The 6,000-nt window shown below is 25.9% G+C and overlaps 1 non-coding gene across 1 annotated transcript; it reads right to left on the bottom strand.

Annotated features, from left to right (window-relative positions):
* Window positions 1-3,619: 3,619 nt before the first annotated feature.
* Window positions 3,620-3,700, bottom strand: TRNAL-AAG (transfer RNA leucine (anticodon AAG)). The gene has a single exon. It is a non-coding gene; the product is annotated as a tRNA-Leu (tRNA).
* Window positions 3,701-6,000: the final 2,300 nt, after the last annotated feature.

The following is a 6,000-nucleotide window of genomic DNA, read 5'->3' as shown; positions in this document are numbered from 1 at the left end:
ATATAAAAAACACACATTTTTTTTATTATATATATATATATATATATATATATATATATATATATATATATATATGTTACTTATGTCTTATAGTAATTTTCTCAATTTTTTTAAAAATAAAACTAAATTACATATTTATCTATTGACCTATTGCGTTTTTATTTTAATTTTATAATTTTTTTTTTCTGTTTTGATCCCTAGCTTTATTTTTGTTAAACAAATTATACAAACTTTTTTATAAAAAAAAAATGTCTTCCTTGCAACTTTCCATTTCTCCCACCTCTTTTTTACTTGTTCTATGCAATTTTATTTGTCTTACAACATTTTAATTTCCCACAACAATTTCATAGCGAATAAAAAAAAAACGATACAAAAAACATGGACTATTTCTCTGTGGGTGATTAGAATTCATACGAATCTCAATTTCATCCTTCCTTTTCAAATTAGAATTGCACTCTAATGTTCATCTTCTTCTTCCTCTTAATTTTTCATCTTATTCTTTCCATTTCTTCTATATAGTCATATATAGTACTGATATTGTAGGCTCACTGGTTTATCTACAAACCCCTTCTCACCGGACATATATAATGGAAATGAATATCCTTTTCCTTATAAATCATTGCATTGCACAACATTCAAGAAAATGAACAAACATTGACAAATTTCTTATATTCGTCTAGAATCTTAAATAATAAAAGGTATCTCAAATTTATATCACTAACTATGGAGAAGAAATAGGATGATGATGATGAAGAATTAAGAGGGAAAAAAAGTTAATTTAGAACCCTAATTTGGTGAAAAAATGGGAAAAAGACACGTAGAACAAATCAATAGATATTTTACATAAATTATTATAATTTGATTAAGAAAAGTAGAGTTGAGTGATCAAAACGAAAAAATAAATAATAACGAGATCAAAATGAAATCATAAAATAAATCATAAATTAACTTTATTAAAATACTTTAATTATTAAGAATTAGAGTAGCAATAAATAAAAATATATTAATAAAAAATAATTAATATTTTATTAATAATATAAAACAACAAATAATAAGAGATATGATTATAAAAATATGAGACGAAAGTCTATTTGTCCATAAATATATTACCAGTAGTTCTTTTGAACATTTGTGTTTTGTTTCTTTAATAAGGTTTTAGAAGCAAATCTTGATTCAACTTTTTAGTTTGTCGGTTGTCAAAGACATCTACCGTGTTGATTCCAATATAGATTCTTCTCAATTAAATATATTCTTACAAATGTGGCAAATTCAATGGAGAAAAAGCTGAGAGAAGCTATTTAATGTTGTATTAGTGTTGACAATAAATTTTTTATCATTTCAACAAATAAATTTGATGATCAATTTCAAATTCGAATTAAAACTTTGAGGAATTTTAAGTTAATGATTTACTGATCAAAGTTTGAATTATGAACAACAACATGCAAATATCAAGACAAATGTGTAGAATTACCCAAAAGTATTAAGTTCAATGAAACAAAAATGTAGAGATAAATTAAGTACAAGGCAAAGTAATTAGATAATGAATTTTATTAAATTATAAACTAAGTAAATACACTATTCGAATAGTTAAACAGATTTGAAAATTTTATGAGAGTGAATATTTATATTTTGTAGGCAATTTTTAGATCGAAAATGATCTCCCTAAAATGAAAATTTAATCCCTTATTTATAGGCAAAGAATAACGATTGATTTTCATGCATGCAAGACACGTCTCTAATTTACTATTTGCCAACTTGACACTTCATTAACTAATTTGAAGTTTCCTCTTCAATTTTTCCAATTGCTTGTTGTTGTCTTGTTTTTTAATTCGAGCACCTTGCTTTCTTTCGAGCGCATCCTCAACTATTTCAAGACTTTTTTCGAGCACATAACACAATGTGTGAATAATCTTCATTTGAATTATTCATCACACTTGAATCTTGATACAACAATTATATTAAATAATTAGATGATTTATCGTAAACCAATTTTTAAATTTGTTTGAAAATCTAACAACAATTGAACACACTATTAGGAGATATAAATTAGTTGTCTTTAATATATTTATAACAAAAATATTGAGTCAATTGACGTGAATTTGATTAAAGAAAAAAAAAATAAAAGCATTAAATAGGGTATAGTTTGTTAACAAAATAATGAAAAAAAGCATTATTGTAAGTTATTTATGTTGATACGGATTAGAGTATAATTTAAGGTGAAAGATGAGTTATACGGTGGATGTCTTTTATAAGTAGTCCATTGTAAATCGATATTTAAAAATAATAAAAAGACAACAAAATTATAAAAAAATTATGTAGATCAGTGATATTTTTCAAAAATAATAATTTATAATCATTTTTGTATTTATAAATATGACGGTAACTTAATTTATGTCAATTCAATATAAAGTGCATATTTATTTATTTTTATTTTTATTAAATTAATGTTATTTAAGTCATTAATTTAATTATAAAAATAAAGATAAATGTTAATGTCTAGTCTTAAAAAACGATATACCTAATAATTGATGTTTTAAATATTTTATTATTACTATGTCATGGTCTTATGGTGGACTATGATTAACAGTAGAATTTGCTATAATTTAAAATTAAAAGGGGAAGTTTCTAATTTCTATGTAAGTAATATGGGGCAACTCCGTGCACGCAAAAGGCAGGTTGGCACGTGGGAAAGTAGCTAATGGCCTAATATAGGGAGGGGATGACCATGATTGTGCCTCGCTCACTCGCACTCAAGAGTCATTACCCTTCATGTTTAGGGTGGGGGCCTTCCTTTTATTTAATTTTCTTTCATCTTCTATTAGCATCATGCATGTGGCAACGAAATCCACCGCGAATTCTTTTGGTTTCTTAATGCCAACATGTCTGCAATGGGAAATTATCAAATACGTCGGTTTAGCTAGCTTCGAATTGGATAATGATGTGAAAGGAAAGGGCTCTACAAAATAAACATGTGAAAGAGAATGTACCTCGCGGAAAAACTAGTCAATATATTGATGATAATTTACGTTCAAGGGTTATGGGTTATGTTTGCTATTATTTTTTAATTTAAATAAAAATAATTAAAAAAATTATTTAGAGGTTATATTTTAGATTTTTTTTAAATGATTTTTCAACTCTCATTTATTTATTATTATACAAATGATAAAAAAAAAATTAATAATTTTAGTCTATTTGTATATAATTTTATAAAAGTTATTTTTTTAAATTACAAAATTTCGTAAAGGACATAAAAATGACGTGCTTGTTTTTCATATGGTTCGTAAAGAGCAAATCTAATAGATAATATGGTTTGTAAAAAGCAAATGTAATAGATAATGGAAGTTGAATGCGTAAAAGAAAAAACTCAACTTAAAACAATTTTATATTTTTGTAAAAGGATAAAAACAATTACTATTTTTACCTGTTTATTTTTAACCAAAAAATAATTTTTCACTATTATATAGTTGCTAATATGATATGGTTGGACATTATTTTTATGAATAATATTTTAATATTTATGTTGTTTATCACTCAGATATACGACGATCTTTTTGAAGAATAAAAACGTTACATAAAATTAATGATAAGATATATATTGATAAAAAATAATTATATGTTTTGTTGAGAGTGGGATTTGAACCCACGCCCTTTCGGACCAGAACCTTACTCTGGCGCCTTAGACCAACTCGGCCATCTCAACTGTTTGACAATGTTTTAGCATTGTTGTATTTAAACCAACAATTATGGGAAATACGCTTACCCTTGCAATGCGTATTAGAATGAATCAGTTTTGAAAAATAAAGTAGATCAAATTATGTAACATGGACACACTCCTATATACAATAGATTATTGGCAAGCTCTACTATTTGAGCTTGAGAGTCTGATCCACACGACAACCTTTCCAAATTTCTTTGCATTAAACTAAAAGAGAACAATATCTCTAAACTACAAGATAGTGATTCACAATCAACCACTAATTTTAATATCTGATGTTGTTTTTTATTTGTTCTACGAGATAGTGTTATTGATCTTAGCTTGTCTAATATTATAACTGTTACTTTGTTTTGAGGTTGTTTATCCAACTCAAAAATCAAATAAATTTTGATACTTTTGATAAAATTATATAATATTTGTAATTATTTATGACTTTATTTTATATATTTATTTATCTACAATAAATAATCAGATATATTTTTGATAACACAATAATGAATACTACTTTAAACTTTAAAATAAAAAATAAAAAAGAATTAAAACAATAATATTTATAAAAAAAAACGGAGTGACAAGAGAGTAACTTTGAATTTAATTTGTATACAAAACTGTTAATTAGTATAAATATTTTTTACATTATCAATCAATCACAATTATTAAATCGTTAGAAGTGTTTGATTTTTACCACTACTAACTCTAAAGTTATAATTACAAATAATTGTGATATATTCATAGTGTAAAAAAATTACACTAAAAATGCATAATATTTAAACTCATACAATTTTTTGTGGAATAAAATGAATTCAATTATTGAATTGATAATTATTAATATGGACACTAAATGCATAATTTTTTTAGTCAAAAACAAATTAAGTATATAAAATTTCACAGTATTTTAAAATTAGATGACACTTTTATCTTAAAATGATTTTTTTTATGAAAGGTAAAGGAAAGTAAATTTTTTTATGGTAAAGGTAAAGGAAAGTTGATAACAAATACTAAGAAACAAAAAGAACAGAGATAATGGATGATTTCCCCCATCCCCTATTGTAAAAGTTGAAATCTTATATAAAGGACACTCTTATGCTACAACTGGCAAAGGGCACCTAAACAATCCTGCTTCAATATAAAGGACTTTGGGTTTCACGACATTGGGACCCAAGGAACAATATGTTACCCAAGCCTTAGTTGGAGGCCATGATAAATGAATCATTGTATTAAAGTGGCCTCCATCACTTCCTCAAATGGTGCTTGTATGATTTATGCTCCTAAAGATGATAATAATGGGGTAAGAGAGAATGGAGGGCAGGTATGTCCAAGTTCCTAAACCTCCACATGCTTCGTGCCCAACCTAACAAATTCCTAAAATAATATTGCCTTCATCCTATTGGCACTATCCCAACTCGATGGCTGCTTATATTTGCCTTTCTTGGCACCCTATATAATCAATGATTAGTTATAAGTTTCAATTGACATTGAATGTTACGAAATCATAGTGATAACTTTATTTTATTTAAGCTCTTAAGGCCAATTATTGCCAAAATCAGATTTACAAACCATAAATCTATTAAATTTATAGTAAATTCAAACATAAATTAAACAATTTTATTTTGTAGTTTTCATAATTGAAAAAACTTAAAAAATAAAATTTAATCAGAATATATCCCATATCAGGGTTAGCATCCGGTAAAATCACTATAACAACTGTTTTATGTCTCCATGAAAATTAGTTTTTACTTAATCAAATGTCCTCAAAAAAAATATTTACTTAATAAAATAGTCTCAATTTAAATATTTTTTAAATTAAAACATGTAAATCTTTTCTAAATTAAAATGTTGGATTTGAGAATTTGAGCTAATACATTTGTCTTCAGCTTATTTGAAGATAATTGATGATGGTCTGATATCTGCATTCTTAGAAATATGACAAAGAGATACCAACTTGTTTCATATGTCATTTGGAGAGATGACAATCACACTGAACAACTTTTCTTCGACTTTTCTTCACATTCCATTCCGTGCCAGTTTTTTCAATGCACCAATTAATAAGAACACTGGTGGGGTGGCAAATATACGTGGGGGTGTGTCATAGAAAACTCGTAAATTTATTATATCAAGGTCAACATACTTGTTGTAGGGCTGTAAATTATCAACTTCGTCCCAAGAGCTACGAAAATTAGATTTTGTATCCTACAATTAGACTTATATCCCATCAAAATGTAAAAAAATTCAATTTTGTCCTTTTTCATTTTCATTCAATCAAAGGTAAAAAAAAAAAATTACTC

This window comes from Cicer arietinum, chromosome 7 (assembly GCF_000331145.2).
Source record: "Cicer arietinum cultivar CDC Frontier isolate Library 1 chromosome 7, Cicar.CDCFrontier_v2.0, whole genome shotgun sequence".
NCBI lineage: Eukaryota > Viridiplantae > Streptophyta > Magnoliopsida > Fabales > Fabaceae > Cicer > Cicer arietinum.
Note: the sequence above shows the minus strand (reverse complement) of the source record. Positions and strands in the feature narration are given on the sequence as shown.